The sequence below is a fragment of the Alligator mississippiensis genome, chromosome 5 (genome assembly GCF_030867095.1).
Source record: "Alligator mississippiensis isolate rAllMis1 chromosome 5, rAllMis1, whole genome shotgun sequence".
NCBI lineage: Eukaryota > Metazoa > Chordata > Crocodylia > Alligatoridae > Alligator > Alligator mississippiensis.
The window spans coordinates 9,192,107-9,213,367 of record NC_081828.1 but is presented as its reverse complement, the minus strand read 5'-3'; the positions used below and the strand labels follow the sequence as shown (position 1 = coordinate 9,213,367).

The following is a 21,261-nucleotide window of genomic DNA, read 5'->3' as shown; positions in this document are numbered from 1 at the left end:
ATCACATTTAGTGCTTTTACAGCACTTTGTCTTCAAGTTATGTGTACAAATATATAAACCACTTGCACCTACATGGTAGGCATTATCCTGCTCAATCACGGAGGGGATAGGTAATCTGTTTATCATAGGCTTATTCATCCCTCATTACTATAGTGTTTGAATTCCTTCTTGTGACCTAGAGGCTCCTGTCATCTGAAGGAGGAAGAACTCTGCAATTAGGGCCTTGAGCAGCTGAATGGAGGCTAGCTGCCAGAGGACAGGCAGCCAGGAATCGCTGCCACCTGGGCAAGGAGCTGCCAAGTCAGGAAAGGGGGAACACCTGCAGCCAGCCAAGCAACTCCTGCTTGAACGAGGCTGATGATGGGAGAGCTCACAGCCAGGAGGCTAGCTAGCCATTGAGGAGCCCGCTGCCAGCAAACAATGACAGCGAGCTTCAGGCAGGACCAGCCCTGGGAGGGCAACTCACCTAAGGAGCAGGAGCAGAGCAGCAAACTGCAACAGGCCAGACAGGAAGGCAGCCTAAAAGCAAAGGGCTGAAGACTGTTGAGCTAAGCCCTAGCTGGGAAAGCAGGCGGGTCAGCAGGCGCAGGAAGGGCACACCTGTGGCCTGGTGGCTTTGAGGACAAATGCCACACTGGAAGGATGATGCATAACACCGGTGAGGCACGGGAATGGCTGTAGGGGAGGTCGGAGGCCGTGAATAGCCCATAAGGCAATGACTGCCAGGGGGCACATAAGGGCCAGGAGGGCCCACCTAAAGAAGGACTGGATTTGAGCGAGTGGGTCCGGAAGGGGATCTGCTGAGAAAAAAAGGTGTAGGTGTGTTCTAGGACCCTTAGACAGCGTCCCTTTAATCTAACAACTACATCAAGAGTTGGAAGGTGAGAGTAGAAGGGAAGGTACCTAGAATTGGGCAAGGGCAGCAGCCCTCTGGCATCAGGGGCAGCACGGTCATGCCTGGGGCCCGGGTCTGCTACACTTACACAGTCTCTAATGGATTTTTCCTTGCATCTCTATGAAGCAAGTAAATACTGCTATTACAGGATGTGAGCTCTGGATGTTGGCATACAGGATGCATTGATTATCTTCACCTTAGCAGCCTTGGTGGAGTGCTCAACTGCTGGACCTCAGGAGGGTGATTCGAAAAGGACAAGAAATGCTTCAACTGTCAGTTGCTGGTTATGCCACCCTAATCTTCAGTGTCCCTGACTTGCACCTAGTCCACATCAGCCATGCCCAAAGTAGGTAAAATGAACTGTTTAGAAGCAGTCCAGTTCCCAGAAGGGAAATATTCGCATCCTAATTTTGTTTCCTTGCAGCTGTGTCGGCATAGAACAAAAAAATTAATGAGCTGGAAATCAAAGCTCCCTGCTCACTCTTCGAGTGGCCAGAACAGGCTTGGTCTGAAGCACATTGGTAAGCATTGTGCAGACCTTTTGTGCTGAACTTGCATCATGGATATGTAAAATATTTCAGTCTCTAGGACAGTCAGTCTACCACTTCCTCATCAACTTTCACTGGACAAAATGCCCATTGATCAGTCCACAAGGTGGAAACTTGATGGCTGTATATAGCCTGTATCTGATCTCTAGTCATCTCGTACACCTGGGCAGATTTCCCACCCCTGGCAGCGTTCACTTACTACCTGAACTCCGTCACAGAACCGAGGGGGTTTGTTGACCAAGGTTCTGTCTTTAGTGTCCTCATCCAGCATCGCTAGTCTCAACCTTTTACCTGGATTCTCATTCTTGTTGTTTTCATTGTTCGTCCCAAAGAGGCAGTTGCTTCTGGGTTTTCTCGCTTTGGTTCTGGACAGATGTAGGTCATCATTTTCGGATTCAGACAGGCTGGTATCTCTGTCAGCCTCCTCCTGGTGCTGGTCGAATGGCTGTCCATCAGTCCAGGGAGAGGAAGCTCTACAGAGATGTTCTCTGTAACTCAAGACTTTATTACAGGGTTATAGTCACCTTGGGCACCTTGACCCCCTGGGCATCTTTGCCGGTGCTATTAGTTCTCAGTTTGGTGTCTCTATCTGCAACCGTTATTTGAAATCTTAGACCCCCCCCCCTCCTTTTTTTTTGTCTCCCAGGGAGTGAGTTGAGTCTTGGTGCTGTCTCGATAGAGGGTGTGCTCTGCCAACCAGTCCAGAATATCAGATAGCCACTCTCACTTTCTGTCTCTTACTTTGAATTCAGTTAGTCTGGCACCATCCACTACCAAGCATTTCACTTAAAGTATGTTGAAAAAGAGAAAAACGAAGACATGTGAAACCTTTAATTTGTGGGGAGGACTATTTTGGCCAATGTCATGTTAGAAGGCCAGAAGCCCCTCTACAGTTTTTAATACATTTCTTCAGTTCCTCTTTAGGGCTGATCATGACCAGATAACACTTGGTAAAGGCGGTTTATAGCATGAGTAAAGCCTCAGGTGAAGTCTTGGTAGTCAACGTGTGCTCTCTCACATCAGTCATGATTTCTGTTCCAGTCAAAGCAAGGCCAATGTGTTAAGAAACCTAATTGTTAAGAAATGGGCCATCTTCTGGTGGGACTGGCATCAAATCAAGGGAAAGGAATCAAGTTGTGGAAAGGGAATCAACTTTCAGCAAGGGAAGTTTAGGTTGGATATTAGGAAGAACTTTCTCACTAGGACTGGAACAGGTTACCCAGAGAGGTGGTGGACTCTCCATCCATGGAGATTTTTAAGACCTAGGCAGACAAAGCCTTGGCTGGGATGATCTGTCCAGATCTCTGAGCTGGGGGCTGGACTAGATGTGACCTCCTGAGGTCCCTTCCAACCCTCGTTTTCTATGATTTTATCTAACAGGAATTCTTCCTTTACAGCTGCCAAAATGCTGGCAGAATGCATCATTGCAACTTAACTGTCATGATTTCATAGACATTAGGGCTGGAAGGGACCTTGAGAGATCATTGGGTCCAGCCCCCCCCCACCACCCCACCATAGGTGGGAAGTCAGCTGGGATCAAGTGACCCCAGAAAGAAATATATCAACCTGTTTTTTGACGGAGTCCAGAGTAGGTGCTTGCACCACTTCTGGAGGGAGTTTGTTCCAGACCCTGGACACACGCACCGTAATGAACTTTTTTTCTTAAATCCAGTCTAAATCGGCCCTCCTGAAGTTTATGGCCATTAGACCTTGTTTTTCCCTTGGGGAGCTCTGGTGAACAGCTGTTCTCCCAGGTCGTGATGTGCTCCTCGTATGTAATTGAAGACTGCCACCAAGTCCCCCCCTCGAGCCTTCTCTTCTCCAGACTGAAGAGTCCCAAGTCCCTCAGCCTCTCCTCATACGGCCTGCCCTCCAGGCTTTGGATCATGCAAGTGGCTCTTCTCTGGACTCTCTCAAGCTTCTCCACATCCTTCCTGAAGTGGGGGGCCTCCCGATACTGGATGCAATACTCCAGCTGTGGTCTCACCAGGGCCGAGTAAAGCGGGAGGATGACTTCCCTGGTTTTGCTTGAGACGCATCAGTGGATGCACGCCAGAGTTTGGTTAGCTTTGCCAGCCACAGCATCACACTGGTAGCTCATATTCATCTTGTGGTCAGTCAAAACCCCCAAGGCCCTTTCAGTTGTGGTGCTAGCGAGTGTAGCACTGCCGAGCCTGTAAATATGCTGGGGGTTCTTCCTAACAAGGTGCAGCACCTTGCACTTCTCTGCATTGAAGGCCATCAGGTTTTTGTCGGCCCACCTTGAGAGTGTGTCCAAGGCGGCCTGTATGCCCAGCCTGTCCTTCGGTGTGACTGCCCTCCCCCATAATTTGGTATTGCCAGATTGGCGAGTTCACAACTGACTCCCAAATCCAGATCGTTAACGAAGATGTTAAAGAGTACCGGCCCAAGTACCGAGCCCTTAAGGACTCCCCTGATCACCCTTCGCCACGTTGATCTGCTCCCTTCAACTAGTACTCTTTGGGTCCGACCCCACAGCCAGTTGACTAGCCATCAGACCGTATGAGGATCAAGGCCACAGTTCCCTGTGATGATGAACACCTCAACAGATATGGTCAAAGTAAAATCAAGCAGAGTTATCTTAATTTACGGTAGTATCCCTCTATCTTGTGGAAGGAAATCAAATGAGTTCATTTGTGTATTACCTCATATTTGTCACTTTAACTGCTGCCTAATAATCCAGCTTTTATATGCCATGATTTGCTTTCTCCTTTTTTAATTAACTTGAAGTTAATCTGTACAAAGCTGGGAGTCAGGAGATCTGGCTTGTCACCATACCTTCCCTGCCCACGTGCAAATGGGGAAATCATTCTGCTTCAGTGCCCCCATCTGTGAAATGGGGATAAGCATATTTCCCTACCTCATAAAGTCATTACCTAACTTGTTACCTAATAATACTATATTAGTGTTATTTATAAGACAGCGACTCCTAGAAGCACCAGTCTTGTTCGAAAGTCCATTGTGCCGGGTACTGTGGAAACGTACTCCTAAACAAGTGTACCCTGCACCGTCTAGGCTGTGTTAATAGAATTGCATTTAGCAGTATATCAAAGTTAGCTGGGGGCTTGGGGGGTTTTGTGTTTTGTTTTAATTTAGGTTGGATTTGAGGTTCAGCAGAGTGCCATGAAAAAACTGTCTTTCTACTGGTATGTGGTACAATATATCCTTCATCTCCTAACCCTCTAAGAGTAGGTCAAGTCTAATTGTTGATTCAGTGCACCCAAGACAGATCACATGGCCCATGTTAAACTAAAATAGCATAGTCTGGATCATCTGTAAAGAGCAAGAATTACCACAGTGGTGACAGCAAGACTCATTGTAAGCTGCAAATTGGGGACATTTCCACAGAAGCTGGAAACCACGAACAGAGTACCATGGACATCTAGCATTTGATTGAATGAGGTGAAATGATAGTCAGCCATAAAAGACCACAAAATGATGGCTAGCTAACCCGGGAGCTCCTCCAGGGACGTTCTGTGTCACTCTTCATTCTATCCCCGACCTCTCTAGGCCAACCTTCAGAAGATCTACCAAATTATCTGGCTTAGCTATTGGGTAAGGTTTTCCAGGACATGCACAAATGCATATCGAAGATGGGGCTTTGCCTCTTCGTAGCTAATTTTGCACTGGGTTACTGTAAGGATCTACCATCCCGAGGAATAGCCATGAAGGGTCTACCATCCCGAGGGATGGCCATGAAGCCCTTGGAGTCACTTCAGTCCTCACTTTCTAGGTAATCGCCTCTTCGGTCTCCCACTGCGCCTTGTTGTAATGTTTTAAATACAGAGGAGTTTCCCTCCAGAGCTTCACAAGCTGCTGTCTCTAAATGACCACCAGGTGATTTTGGTTCTTGCCTTACGGGCTGATTGCATGGCTCCAATCTGTCCCTGCACCATGCCCCATGCCTCACAAGTGTTATTGCTCTCTGATGTTCACCTAATCACGCTCAGCCCTTCCACGGCCTCTTGGCACACTCAAGCCTCTCTATCAGCTCCTGGACCCTCTCTGGTCCCAAATAGGCCCCTCTGGGCTATCAGACCCCTCTCTACAGTTTACCCCAGCTCTCAGGTTCAGGCAGGAGCCCTGCTGCAAGCTTTGTGTCAGGAGCACCGCTGTTTATATCTGCAGGGCTAGACTGCCTGACCGTGTCATGGGCTTATAACCTGGCCCTCTCCTACTTGGGGGATGCCCTCCTTAGCTCCCTTTCCCACCTGCCAGCTGCTTTGTAGGCTTCTCTCCTGGAAGTGAGAGGCGCACCTAGTGCTCTGTCACAGTTGCCCATGAATACGTGTGTGAAGGCGATGCAGTCGTGTAGCCTGGATGATTCTGCATGCTTCCCTTTACAGCAGATGTTGGGTCACAGTTCAGAATAAGGGTGGAAGGATCAATACCTGTCATCAAATAAAGTGGCACTTTAAAGCTCTGGTTTATGCGACATTAAAACCGAACTGAATCGCACGGTTCATGTGCCCTGGAATCCTAACTCTCTAAGATCCCTCATTTATAGGGAAATCTGAATGTTTAGCTGAGTTTTAGATCTGAATTTTTCACTGGACATTTCTTCTGGTCTTTACATCTGGAGCTGCTGCTCTAAATGCTCTCTTCCCTGTCTCACAATGATGTCTATGGGAAATCCACAGTGGCTCTGTCTTGCTGCTGTTCGCTTTTTGAAGCTCTGAGGGCTTCTTGTTTCAAAAACAGTCGGGTACGCATGCAAGAGCTTTGGTTGTAAAAGGAATTAAAATCAGAATCCTGCATAATGCCAGCCATAAATGGTAATCCGCTTAACTTTTAACATGCTATTCAGCAGCTCTCTGAAAATAGCAATTAAAATAGAATCATAGAAAGTTAGGGCTGGAAGGGACCTCCAGGAGGTTGCATCTAGTCCAACTCTCTGCTCAAAGCAGGACCAGCCCCAACTAGATCATCCCAGCCAGGGCTTTGTCGAGCCTGGCCTTAAAAACCTCCAAGGATGGAGTTTCTACCACCTCTCTAGGTAACCTGTTCCAGTGCTTCACCACCCTCCTAGAGAGAAGTTTTTCCTAATATCCAACCTAAACCTCCCTTGCTGCAACTTGAGCCCATCGCACCTTGTTCCACCTGCCACTACTGAGAACAGCACAGCTCCATCCTCTCTGGAAGCCCCTGCAGGGAGTTAAAGGCTGCTATCAAATCCCTTCTCAGTCTTCTCTTTGCAGACTAAAGAAACCCTGTTCCCTTAGCCTCTCCTTATGTCATGTGTCCCAGCCCCCGAAACATTTTTGTTGCCCTCCACTGGACTCTCTCCAACTTGTCCACATTTTTCCATACTGGGGGACCCAAAACTGGACACAGTATTCTAGATGTGGCCTCACCAGTGCAGAATAGAGTGGGATATGTAATTACTTCCCTTGATCTGCTGGGAGCACTTCTACTAATGCAACCCAGCATATTCTTAGTCTTCCTGGCAACAAGGGCACACTGCTGGCTCATATCCATCTTGTTGTCCACTGTCACCCCCAGGCACTTTTCTGCAGAGCTGCTGTTTAACCTGTTGGTCCCAAGCCTGTACTGGTGCATGGGATTCTTTGGTCCTAAGTGCAGGACTTTGCACTTGTCCTTGTTGACCCACATGAGGTTTCTTTTGGCCCAGTCCTCCAATTTGTCTAGGTCACTCTGAATCCTAGCACTGCTTCTCTAGCTTGGTGTCATCTGAGAACGTGTTGAGGGTGCACTGTATCCCAGCTTCTAGATCGTTAATGAAGATATTGAACAAAACCGGCCCCTGGGGCACTCCACTTGATACTGGCTGTCAACTAGACATTGCACCACTGATTACTACCCATTGAGCCCAACAATCCAGCCAGCTTTCTATCCACCTTACAGTCCATTCATCCTACCCATACCTCGTCAGTTTGCTTGCAGAAATGTTGTGGGAGATGGTATGAAGAGCCTGTCTAAAGTCAAGGTATGTCATGTCCACAGCTCTCCCCACATCCACTGAGCCAGTCATCTCATCATAGAAGACAATCAGGTTGTTCAGGCATGACTTGCCCTTGGTGAATCCATGCTGACTGCTCCTAATCACCTTCTTTCTTCCGACATGCTTAGACATGGATTCTTTGAAAACCTGCTTCATGATTTTTCTGGGGATTAAATAAAAGCTGTCTGCATTAAGAAAGGATCCTTTATTTCTGCAACATCTTTAATTTCTTGGCCAGGATGTGAAGGAGAAACATAGCAGCAGTATGAAAACAGCCCATCCCAAACTGCATAGGGTTTGACAATGCTCAGTGCAAAGCCTATATATTCGCTTGTATTTGTATACAGTTGCTTGTATTTGTTTTAATCTTGTACCCATTATTGATACTATTTTCCTTAGCGTTACTTAAAGATGTCACGTGAGAATACAAGGAAGAGAAGCAACAAACATTCACTTTACTGACCCGAGTCTGTGCCAACTCAGGCTGCCTGCCTGACAGATGGAGAAGTTCTGAGTGTTCATTACTCTTTTCTGCAAATAACTTGTTTTCCACATTTTCTACTTCAGAAAAGTGAGCCATCATTCCAAGGTCAAAGGCTGAAATACATTTAATACAATAGTAATAACTTCATTCCCCCGCCATGAAATCACTTCTCACTTGAGCCTTATACAAGAGACATCCCGATACAGGTAAATATAGGTGGGAATTCTCTGTTCCAGGCAGGCGGGGAGTCTGGAGAGGGGCCGTCATGATAAGAATCTGTCTCAATATCCAGATGTCTCTCATTTCCTGTAAGATGTTGCAACGGATGCTAGTTATATCCCATTGCAGCTGGATGTCAGGGCACTCTGGGTGAGGCGCCTCTACATACCCACGTAGTCTTGTTTTAAAAACCTTTTACTTAAATATTCTCCAGATAGTTTGGCTCAAGATGGTGAAAATCTCCACATTCAAGAGGAAGGGGCACTGAGTGCAAAATGAGCCTTTAAGTGCTTGTCTGTGATATTTTTGTGTCAGCAAAGACTAAGTGCGGGCCCGCTCTCCAGAGATAGGTAGCTCCATTGCCTCGACTGCTCCTTCATACGCGCAGAACACATGTTCTGTGCTTCTCAGCAGCTGCATCTACACATGCACTTAACTGCAGAGTAGACTAGCTTCAGAATAAAGTGTCAGCATCGACACATGCAATGCTATTAGGCTGCAGTAAACTAATTAATGCTGCAGTACGATCGTACTGTCTGGGATGGTACCATCTTATGCCAGGGTAATTTATTGCAGTTAAATGCAAGTGTAGATGCTGCCCACAAGTGTAAATTGTGCCCGGTCAGCCAAATTTCTGCCTGCTGCTTGGCCACATGGCTCCACACTTCCAGCACCCTTGTGCCCCTGCCAGCCCCTCTGCTGCTCAGTGCTGCCACCTGGAGCCTGCGGTGAGCAACCCTGGTGTAAACTGTCCACCCCAGCTCAAATTGCTGCTGTCCTGGACATATGTATAGATGCTGTGCCCAGGACTAGTTTACTTAGGCTCAAAATGCTCCAGAGTTTATTGCTTCATATGAGTAGCACATGTAGATTCCTTCCAGCCCCTAATGTCTATGAATTTATGAATCTTTTCTTTTCCATCTTTTCTCCCGCAGGTCCTGAGAGTCCAACTCCACCAGTGCTCCAAGGAATACCAGCAAAACTATCGTCATCCGGCATTGCCTTCTGAGTCTACTGCTCCAGAGTTTGCTCACCAGCACCTCCGCACTGGCCCAGGTAAGTTTGCTTGCCCAGTCCTGGCCCCTTTCCAGGGCTCACATCCTTTACTCTCCACACTGGGAGCCCCCTTCTCCCCACCCAGTGTCTTAACTTTTGCGTGTCTCTGATATCCTTTTCCTGCCTCAGATTTAAAGAGGCTGTGTCAGCATTTAATCAAGCCTCGCTGCTGAATCTCCAGTGTTGGCTCACCCACAGAGTGAGTGCGGCAGGGACAGACTCCAGCTTCCTGCTACACCTTCCTATCTAAGACATCCATTTTAGCCTGGCAGGGTGCATCTACACATGCAATTAATTCGAAGCAATAAACTCCAGAGAAGTTTGAGCAGCGTCTACACATACACCTGGGATAGCTGGCAGGAAGCATGCAGGGGTCAGCCCCGGGATCCAGGTGACGGCGTCAGGTGGCGGAGAGGCTGACTGAGGCACAAGGGTGCAGTGTGGCTAGGTGGCAGGCAGCAATCTGGCTCCCTGCTGGCTGGGCTGACCGGGAGTAATTTATCCCTGTGTGTACATGTGCGGTTTAATCACAGTTAATTACCCCAACATAAGATAGTATTGTTCCCAATGATACTAACTGCTTACTGTGCTCTAATAGCATCACACATGTAGATGGTGACGCTTTACTCCACAGCTAATTAGTCTACTCCGCAGTTAAGCACACATGTAGACAAAGTCACAGAGGAGTTATAGGATCATTAGAAGATGGAGTAGACATCCCCTACTGGCTTTCTAGTCCACCCTGATCTGAGCAGGTGTGTCTGCCCACCTCTTCCCAGGTCTTTTTCCAGACTGCTTTTGATAATGAGATTGATCGTGTTTTTATTCATAGATGCTAGGGTTGGAAGGGACCTCAATGGATCATCGAGTCTGACCCCCTGCCCATGGCAAGGAAAAGTGCTGGGGTCATGTGACCCCAGCCAGGTGCTTGTCCAGTCTCCTCTTGAAGACCCCCAAGGTAGGGGAGAGCCCACCTCCCTTGGTAGCCCATTCCAGATTCTGGCAACCCTAACTGTGAAGAAGTTCTTTCTGATGTCCAACCTAAATCTGCTCTCTGTCAGCTTATGGTCATTGTTTCTGGTTATTCCAAAGGGTGCCCTGGTAAACAGAGCATCTCCTATTCCCTGCTCCCTCCCCCCCAGTAAATTTGTATACTGCCACAAGATCCTCTTTCAGCCTTCTCTTGCAGAGGCTGAACAGGTTCAGGTCCCTCAGCCTTTCCTCATAGGGCCTTCCCTACAGGCCTCTAGCCATACAAGCAGCCCTCCTGGACCCTCTCAAGGTTGTCCACATCCCTTTTGAAGTACGATGCCCAGAATTGGATGCACTACTCCAGCTGTGGCCTGACCAATGCCGCACAGAGGGCAAGCATCACCTCCCTGGACCTGTTCATAATGCACCTACTAATGCATGACAAAGTGCAGCTAGCTCTGCTAATTACTTCATATTGACGACTCATATTCATCTTGGAGTCAACAATGACTCCGAGATCTCCCTCACTTACTGCCACTGCGCTTCCGCCGCCGCTGCCATGCTCCTGCCATCATCGTGCCCCCCCCAGCCGCTGGTCATCCCCCCAGCCTATAGGTGTGCTGGTGATTCCCTCTCCGTAGATGCAGCACCTTGCACTTGTCCTTGTTGAACTGCATCCTGTTGTTCTCTGCCCACTTCTCTAACCTGTCCAGGTCCATCTGGATTTGGTTCCTTCCCATCAGTGTGTTTGCTTTGCCCCGTAGTTTTGTGTCATCTGTGAATTAGGACAGTACTTTCCACGCCCTCATCCAGGTCGCTGATGAAGACATTGAACAGCACTGGCTCAAGGATTGAGCCCTGTGGGACCCCACTGCCCACATCTTTCCAGGTCAATACCGACCCATCCACCACCACTCTCTGGGTATGACCCTTAAGCCAATTTGCCACCTGCCTGACTGTGTAATTGTCTATGGCACAGCCTTCAATTTGTTTATGAGAATAGGGTGTGATACCATATCGAAGGCCTTCTTAAAGTCCAAGTAGATGACATCTACCTCGACTCCTGCATCTAAGTATTTAGTGACTTGGTCATAGAGAGAAACAAGGTTAGTCAGGCAGGATCTACCTGCTCAGAACCCATGCTGGTTTCCTTTCAGCATTATATTACCGTCTGGACTCCTACCAATGTGATCCTTGATAATTTTTTCAAGGGTTTTCTCAAGGATAGAGGTGAGACTAACCGGTCTATAGTTACCTGGATCCTCCTTCCTCCCCTTCTTGAAAATAGGGACAACATTGGCACTTTTTCAGTCCTCTGGGACCTCACCTGAGCACCACAAGTGCTCAAACAGATGTACCAGTGGCTCTGCTGTGACACTGGCTAATTCTTTCAGCACCCTTGGGTGAAGCATATCTGGGCCTGCTGACTTAAACACATCCAGTCCTCCAAGTATCTCTTTACTACGTCAGCACTGACAGCTGGTGGGCTGGCATTCCTCCTGTTTCTATCAGTAATGCATTTGGGAGATTTGTCTAGATCTGCATTCAAGAATACAGAGGCAAAAAACTCATTGAAGAGCTCTGCTTTGTTCCTCCTCTCTGTCGTCAACGGCCCTAGTCTAGCCTGTAGGGTCCTATGCTGCCCTGAGCCTTCTTTTTCCTCCCTATATACATTTACATTAGTGATGAACCTCAATTCAAAACCCTTTAGGCTCAATTTTAATTTGCTCATACAAGTAAGAGAGAGGTCTCTAGTGGGACAGTTGGTGGTGTCAGGAAGCTGAGCAGAACTTGGTTTCCCTTATAGTAGTCCTTTTTGGCTCTCCGTAGCTGAGAGGCAGGGCTTGTTGACATGCACATGGCACTGTACCATCTAGCTGAGCTGTGTCTGGTTTGGAGCAGGCAGCACATCTCTGCATGGCACTACATTATACTGCTTGGAGATTTCCACAAGGGCCATGGTCCTGTGTAAAAGGGCGGCAGGTGGAAGTACTGCACTGTGCATCAAAACGCATCACAAACTGTCTTATGGAACTGAGGCCTGCCACAACAGACCCAACAGTTCAGTGACACCCTAACAGCAAATCCAGGGTACGGTGTTTAAAGGGTCTCAAAGAATTAGGCTACTCTTGATTTAGAGTTAGGTCCCTTAGGCTCTGCCCTGAGTACTTTGTATCACACTTCCAAGTAACACATTGTTTTGATAGCATAAATGAACTGACTTACAACACTTCTGTGCAGTAAGTATTATTATTCCCATTTTACAGATGGGGAAGCTGAGTCACAGAGTAATCGACAGCAAAAGGACAGTGACAAAGCTGGAAAGGGAGCCCAGCAATCATGATGGAAAGTCCCCTGCTAGAACCACCGAGTATCGGTATCTAAGAACTCGCATAGCTTTACTGGGATGGATTCTGTGTGCAGCGGTCTGCTTCACCTCTTACAAATGGACCACAAGATTATTTCAGGCTCAGACCCTGTGGGGAGTTGCAAGCCATCTGCAAAGCCCCAAGTCCTCAACTGGGAGTTGGCAGGCAGCATCCTGCAGGTGACACAGCATCTTGCAGAATCTGGCCCCTTCTAACCTACTTACACGAGATTATTAAGGAACACTACTACCTCTGGGAACCTTTTAACACATATTAAAGGGCTTCAAAATTAAATTGTAATTGAATATAGAGTAAGCAGGATAACGGCTTCACTGCAAGAATCGGGATGCAGAGTTAACTCAGAGCATTTTTCATTTCATGAAATTCTCACTGGTACATGCAGGGATCACTTATTATACAGCATGTGTGTCCAATAGAGAACTGGGGAGAGAGGGTCTAAACACAGACCTCTGCAAAGTGGCTGGGGCTCGGTGCTTGTATCCTGGAGGAGGTCTGACTCTATGGAGTACTTCTGGCTGAGGTCCAGGAGACGAGGTGGAACAGGCTTGGTGCTGATGCTAGTGGTAGTGGTGGCAAGGAGTTTCTCATTTTGCCTTGCAGACTTAAAGCAGAACCAGCTACTCTTCTAGAAGGAGGACCATGCCGCTTTATCAGCACCAAGCCCTGCCCATCCTACCTTCTGCAACCAAGTCAGAATAAATCAAGTTATCCTCCTTGCATAGCCCTAGTCTCAACACAAAGCATCTGCAATGGAAGTAGCCCCTCCCTTAGCCTGAATGGACCCGTTACCATTACAGAAAGAGAGAACATTGGCACCGTTTATAAATTCAGACCAGTACAAGTAATAGCAGGCCTTGACTCAAGGAACAGACATTAGGAATGGATTCAAATCAAAATCCAAACTGACATGCTGTTGTTTCTGAATGATCAGAAACGAAAACGTCATACTGAATTGTGGTTTCTGATGATCAAGTCCTGAACGTTTTCAATATTTTGAATTTCTGTCACAGTTTGCAACAGGAAATACCAGTAGCTTGAAATCTCAAACACTCTCACAGGTTAAGAAAGCTGTTTCCTGTTCAGCCGGAGAAGCTACTTTCTTTTGAGGTGTCTGTAAAATACCTAGCAATAAAGTGTGTTGCTTTTGGTAATCCATAAATAATAGCCAGTTACAATTAATGATGCAATTATAATTAAGGGCAATAAGAGGGGATTGTTCTATAAACAAGGAATTATCAGCTGGTTCACAAGCAGTGCAGATCGCAGGAGCAGTCTGCTTGCCCTGCCCCAATTTCTGAAGGATGGATGAATGCAGTGTGGATTACACAGTTAATCAGCAATGGCTGCTCCCCGTTTAGAGTTACTTATTTAACCCAATTAAAAGTACGATTAATACTTTACCTCGGATGAGGGCTGTTAATTTCTGCTGAAAGTGTCACATCTCCAGGGAAAAGAGGAAAATAAGGCACTGGGCTACCTTTTTTCAGAAAATAACCACTCCCCATTTAATTAGAATTAAAACTGCAGATCTCTGAGGCTTGGATTTCTCCTCTTTTTTGCTCCAGGAAACAAGGACAGCGTTACAGAACTGAGGACATGGGGGCTGACGTCACAGAATTTTGTTGGTCAAGAATTTCCGCTTCGGCCTTTTACGTTCTTTGGAGAACCAGGTTTTTCCTCTGCCGTCCATGTAAACGAAGCAATCCGGTGCCGCTCAGGGTAATGGTGTCTTGTGGCGACTGCTTTTTTCTCTCATTTTGCATAGCATTACAGGCAGTGCACAGTCCTCGAGTGCCTGGCCCTTTGAGTCCCTCACCAGGAACTGATAAGCCGCCTCCTCTCTAAGACGGGTCAAATCACCGTAAATGCCAACAAACGGCTCTGTTGGTTCCTGTGGCTGGCTGCGAAGGGAAGAGATGGACAGCAAGAAGCTTCTGGGCCCCTGCCCTGCACCCCGTGTTGATCCACGGAGCAATTCTGTTTGAAAAGCTGAGGGCAGAAGGGAAGTGGCCGATCCAAGGCCTGGACACAGTGCATACGGATGTACCAGTGCGAAAAATGAGTTGGCACACAACGTATAACCCTAATCCGGTGCGATTTCCTAGACTGAGTTGTAGAGTTACCCCAGAATAAACGGCAGTAAAAATACCCCTGTACAAATGACACCAGTGTCCATCTCATGTGTCCATAGCTATCCTGGAGTAACCATTTGCTAAATGCAGACAGGCTGTTATTGGCATCTACTGTAGCCGCCACCCTGAGATCCTTATTGGCTGCTTATTCTAGATCCCAGTGTCATTTACCTCACTGGATCTCTTGTGGGCTAAGATCAAGTGTAGGAAGTATCTGAAGTCCTGCCAGATTTGAGAGTCTGGGATGGAGGATGCTTGCCTGCAGTTTCTGGGGATATCTGAATCTCAAGACCTCCAGGCTTGGGCCTGCAGGTAGGATGCCTGCCAAGGGATTCGGGACTCTCTGAAGTCCCAGGGAGAGAGGCTGGGATGAAGGATGCTCGCCAGTTGTAGCGCCATACGTGGTGTTTGGAATGATTGAGTTCAGCCTGCTCAGTCCATATGGTTTTTAGAACAATTGAGTTCTGCTCAGTTGATAGGATTTGGAACTGATTTGGTTAATTTGACCTGAAACACAAAATATATTAATGGAAAAAAATGTACATCACTGGGCAAAAGCTATGTAATTGCACAGGTGTTAATCTGTTATGCGCCCAGACTCTCTGTATGGTGTTAGTGCTTTCTGGGCAGAGGAGACAGAATTTGCATGCACTTCCTAAAGAATATGAACAGAAAAGGCCTTCTACAACAAGACTTTAAAAATCCTTCAGCTATGTTTGTCTGCCATGCTGTGAATCACTTCTGCTTCCCTAAAATATAGTGATCCCTTAAATATTGGGTTTGATCTGATATTGGTATAGTTGGATTACTTAAATGTTCCCTTTGCTGGCATCAGTAATCAGAGCTTCTTCGAGTACATCAGTGTGATACAGTGCAGTGTAATGCAGCTATCTAAGCTATGTAAGTGAGCTGGAAGCAGCATAATTATCTGAATGCTGTGTTCTCCTTGGCCTACTTTGCCATGCTTCTTGCTCAAAACTAACTGGGGTATCTCTGCATGCATTGCACAGTGTTACATAGACATATTCTTTGTGATTGGGTTAACTCAAAGCTCTGAGAGTGCAGCCTGCCTTATCCATTGTGCATGTAATCTGGAGATCAGACTGTTTCAGTTGATCTTCCAGCCTGGAAATGGCCAGGGAGAATTACTCCTGAGTAGGTGACTTCTCCACCAGTGCAGAGTCAGCTTAGAAACCTTAGGTTTAGGATAGGTACTGTACCCAGGACTCCACCACTCAGTGGGCACATCTACACGTGTGCATTAATTGCATAGTAACTGAAATTACTACACAGTACAGGCACGCATGTACACATGCGTGCCTGTACTGTGCAGTAAATATGGAGACTTATGCCGACTTGATCATACATTTGATACCTACATCACGCAGGTATCAAATTTATGTCTGATGAGTTACTGCACATTTATGCCTGTGTAGACACCTTACTGCGCAGTAGCACTATGTGTGGACAGATTTGGGACCAGCTTTAGTCCCAAGTCAGTCCACACACAGCATTAATGCATCTTAATGTCTGCACATGTAGATGCCGGCCTATTCCCTAGTAACTTACTACGCATAAATTTAACCAGTGTAAATGCACGTGCAGTCATGCCCAGTGAAAGGACAAACCATAGCAGAGTAGAGACCTGTTGTGTCTGATCCTCTGCTGATGTCATTTGAACTGCTCCTTTCAACTCTCCTGTGCACTGGGACAAGGAGATGCTGAATCACAGAGCCACTGCTACTGACTCTTGGGCCCCTGTAACAGGGTAGTCTGTTCCTTTAAAAGGGAAGTTAGCTCTGCTGGGAGAGCCCAGCTGCAGGGCATTTGCATAAGCAGGGAGTGTCCTCCGAGGAGCTTTTAAAAGCTCCGAGTTCAAAGAAGAAAAAGAAACAAATTCTTGTTGTTACCAGAAGGAGGCAAACTGCTGTGCTGGAAGCCAGAGCCAGAGGACTCCTCCTCGAGTTCCTGGGACAGGGCAGAAGAGCTTGGTTTTGGTTTTGGTTGTTTAATTTTTGGCTTGTTTGTGCCTAAAGACTGTTACTTGAGAGGACTAGCTGAGGAAGTCCACAGGGAGCAAAACCCTCCTGCAAAAGCCAGCTGGCTAGGTAACCTGCTTACAGCCCCACATCAACACATCCAGCTGGGGTTCAGAGGCAGTTGCATATCTACCCCTTGTGTTACACACCTGCCTCTCACACAGATACCTTGTGTGATTTGGGACAAGTTCTCTGATCTTCTTGCGACTTTGCTATCACTCTGTCAAATGGGAATAATAATCCTTACTCATCTTTGAAGAACACTTTGACTTGGACAACCTGAAAGGACTAGGGTTATTTAGTCTGGAGAAAAGAAGACAGACAATTTGACAACAGTTTGGACAATTTGAAAACAGACAATTTGATAACAGTCTGCAAATACCTGAAGGGTGATTACATAGATGAAAATAGTTTTTTCTCTGTGGCTATAGAGGACAAGACTAGGAGCAATGACCTTAAGCTGCAACAGGGGAAATGTGGGTTGCAGATTAGGAGGAACTTGCTGACTATGAGGGTGGTCTATGAGTCTGCCCTCATTCTCCTGCCACGTCTTGCTGTTATATTAATTGTTGTAAAGTGCAAGAGGCTGCACATTACATGTCCCGATGCCTGGGGGATTATACACTGCTCTAACCTTCCCTATACCATGTCCCATGCCTCTCAGATGGCATCCATATTGCTACACTGCCTCACACTGTGACCCATGCTCCAGAGTCTCACGTGGGACTCTCACTCCCCACTGGAGCTTACAGTCACTGTACCCTCACACTGGGCTCCAAACTCCCGCCCCCTCACTGGGGTAACTTCCTAAACTACTTGTGGAGCTGGCCTATATGCAGACCTTCAGGTTGCCCTTGCAGCCCTACTCTGCGAGCCCCCAGTGCAGCCCTTCGGGCCACCCCTTGCAATCCTACTCTGCACCAGCTCTGCTCAGCCCTTCAGACCGCCCTCATGGCTCTACTCTATGTGGCCCATTCTCTTACTATGCCCCCTCACTAGGGCCAACACTCTGCTCCCTTGCTGGGGCCACTCTTATGTTCCCCACTCTCCTCCCCACTGAGGCCAACTCCTTGCCCCTTCACTGGGGCCATGGGGCCTTACACCCCATGGGCTCAGGTGTCCAAAGGCATGCCTGGCCCCACTGCCTGGCCCTACTACCCACTAAGTTGTGATGGCTGGGGCTATTAGGCACCCCTTACTCACCTTTCACTGGAGAGGGAACTGGCATGGCATTTCCTGGGGACCATCCCACCATAGGTGGACCCACTATACCATCCTACCCCATCAGGGTGTAGTTTTTAGTCATGCCCCAGGACCAGGAGCCTCCTGCCATCCCCACAGCTCCTGGCCTTACCTCCAAGGATGTTCTGAGCAGCAGCTCAGCTGGGTGGTGTTCTTCTGGCTGCCAGCAGCAGACTGCTGGCTCAGCCCTGAGGGTCTGGGTTAAAATGAAAGCTGCCCAGCCCCCTCCTCCTATCACAGGGCCCTCCTGCAGTCATGGCTACCTCATTAGGGCTGGCCTGTACCTATCAGCTGTCCTGCTGCCTGCTTTAAGCCCTAAAAGTAGCAAACACCTAAGGTGCTCTGACACATGTTCCTGCAATTGTACACCAGTATGACTCTGGTGACCTGAGTGGAAAGACCCCAGCCTTCAAATGAAGTAACAAAGATAAATCAATCAGTAAATCTTAGCTTCCCCCTAATACCCACGTGTTGAATCCTGCTTTATTTCCTTCCTACTATTACAGGAGTTCACTTTCCAACCAAACATTTGACTTTATAGGGTCTGATCCTAAATTTCCCTCTAAGGCCTAACTCCTAAAGCCAACAGGTGTTTTGCCTAAGAACTTCAAGATTGAGTTAAGTGCTTTCTTTTTCCCCTGCCATGCATATAATAGCCTACAATTCTGTTTCCAGACACTTCTTTTAGACTTGAATCTACACACCACATTTCATCCAGGAACAGCTTACACTTACCATAACTGCATGCAGTCAGATTAAATTGTTGTACAATAGCTCTCCATTCACTCAAATGTACCTTTCTTAACATGTTCTAAATCTTTTGGTAAAGCAGACAAGTTGCAATACAGATAAGACTTTTGCTGTACAGTCAGTGTTGTTAGATAGCTTCCAAGAAGCCCCAGGGAAGATCACTGTCAGACTTGAACAGTATCAGAATTTATAAGCCAAAGAAATAGTTTGTGCTCCCTGCATACTGGTAGCCTGGGCAGGCAATTCCTTACTGTGTGATTTACTCTGCAGTTTGCTGTCTGTCCAGTCATGAAGATCATCTTAGACAGTTAGAGCACAAATTCATCTAAAAAAACAATTACCTAGAATTCTTCATCTTGAAGGACCTAAACACTTTAAGAAAACCTATGATCCCAATCCAGCAAGGGATTTAAATATTCTGCATGCTTAATTCTAAGTAATGAGTATTTCCCTTTACTCCAATTAAAGTAGTCATGCACTTAAAATTAAACATATGCTTAGGTCCTTTGTTTGGTCAAGGCTTATATATACTAGCACTTAACACTAAACTGCTGGCACGATTAGGATGAGCTGTCACAGCAGTTTACAAATGATGTTACACATTACATTTAAACCATACTAAATCTGTGGAATACTAGTGTTAAAGTTAGAATGTGCTGTAAACATTTGCACATGAAGAGTTAATACTGATTCTTGCCTAGAGGACTCTGACCTGCCACTAGAGGGTTGGCTAGCAGAGGTGAAACTAGGAGCTAGGACACCTGGGCTCTATTCATGCTCTGGGTGGGGAAGGAATCAGGGGCACTGGGATGCTGGAGGACTGCAAATTGCTCATTTTATCTATGTGGAGGAGACTGAAGTTACTTTAACATGAGCTGGGTAGAACAGCCCAAAATTAACCCTTGCCTGAACTGGTATACATTTGAGACACTCAGAGGGCACTTATAGTGAGTTAATGAGCTATAACATGTGTATCCTTGTGTTTTACATGCCCTTAGTATGGTCTAAATGTAACGTGCAACTTCACTCTCACACTATACAAGAACTCTAGTCACCAATTTAAGGTAGAAAACAAAGAAGATGAGGAATATAATGAGGCAGTGCATTAATTGCCAAACTCTGGCTTTGACTAGAATGCTGGAGCTAAGACACCTGTTGTCTGAGATGTGGGGTAGGGATGGGGCTTGTCAGATCCTCAGTTACATACCTCACCAGAAGAAAAGTACTTCCAGCAGCATAATGCCTGCCACTACCATGGTGGGGCATTGGCTAAGTATTGATGTAGAGGGAAGAAATGAGCCACTTACTTTCCTGGCCAAATGAAAGCTGCACCTGACTGTGCTTCACTTATGAAATCACTTCATTGAAGCTGCTGCCTCAGGTGCTATGACTCATATAAGAAAACCTGAATACTTGAATAGACCATAGGGTCCACTTTCCTTTCCATTAGTGCAAGGGAAATCTTGATATGCCACTTCCGCTACCTCTGATTTCCCATAGTTGTGTAGGTGTAGATCCTACCTCTGGCTCCAGTCCAACTTCAACTTCATTTTTAGGATATATTCTTTAGTGTAAGTAGGGCTTAAATCTGAAAAGCTACAGCCATTGGGGGTGGAATTGGCTTAAGTATTCTCTACCATCCTGCCTTGCCATCTGTCCTTCCACCTCCTTTGTGTCTCTTTTTTTCTTCTACTTTTCTTACTACTTTGCCCTTTCATTTAAAAGACTTGTATAGCAGGAGCCAGTGGCAAGCCCCTGTTATGGACAACAGAACCTGGCCACGCCAGGTGGGAACTTACCCAAGCAAGCCTGGGAGAGCCATGTGGCTGCCAGTGTGTCAGAAAAAGGGTCTGGGACCAAGCCCCCGGAAAGGAATGGACCTGCAAGGGCAACAAAAGGAAGAGCCGGGAGATGGACAGGTGTTCAGCCTTTCCGCCAGAGAGAGGAAAACACAGGAGAGCCATGGAACTGTACAACCCATGTGGACATGTGGGACTCAGACAATCAAACCAAGGAGCTCCAGAGGAGTATGACCAGGACTTGGCAAGGACCCAACCGGAGCCAGGAAACTGAGCTAAGTGAAGTAGGCTGCTGGGATAATAGGAGCTGGGCCAGTAGCACCAGGGAAGGGTGGAGATAAGTGCTGCACCTCGAGGCAACCAGTGAAGGCATTGTAATTGTGAATACCAGATAAAATCACTTTCCGGACTGAGAAGCGTGACCGTCCATCAGGGGATGGATTTGGGAACTGCAGGAAGGGCAGAATTAATGAGCCTTAATGTAGAAACGAAAAGCAGATGTATTTAGGGATATTTGTGTTGAGAATCAAAAAGTGAATTAATCTGGGGACTTTTCAAATGAATTTATGGAATTAAAAAAAAAGGGAAATTAATTTATGGATTCTGGAATTAATTTATAAGATTGATTAATCAGTAAGAAGTAAATTAATTTATGGACGTGTTGAATGACTTTATAGGATTGATTAAGAAATAAGAAGTAAATTAATCCATGATCATTTTGAATGAATTTATAAGATTAATTAAAGGAAAAG

The 21,261-nt window shown here is 46.7% G+C and overlaps 1 long non-coding RNA gene across 1 annotated transcript; it reads left to right on the top strand.

Annotated features, from left to right (window-relative positions):
* The first annotated feature begins 342 nt into the window (after window positions 1-342).
* LOC109281092 (uncharacterized) lies at window positions 343-12,909 on the top strand. The gene is made up of 3 exons (XR_009462314.1): window positions 343-658; window positions 9,065-9,185; window positions 12,425-12,909. It is a non-coding gene; the product is annotated as an uncharacterized LOC109281092 (long non-coding RNA).
* The last annotated feature ends 8,352 nt before the right edge of the window (window positions 12,910-21,261 follow it).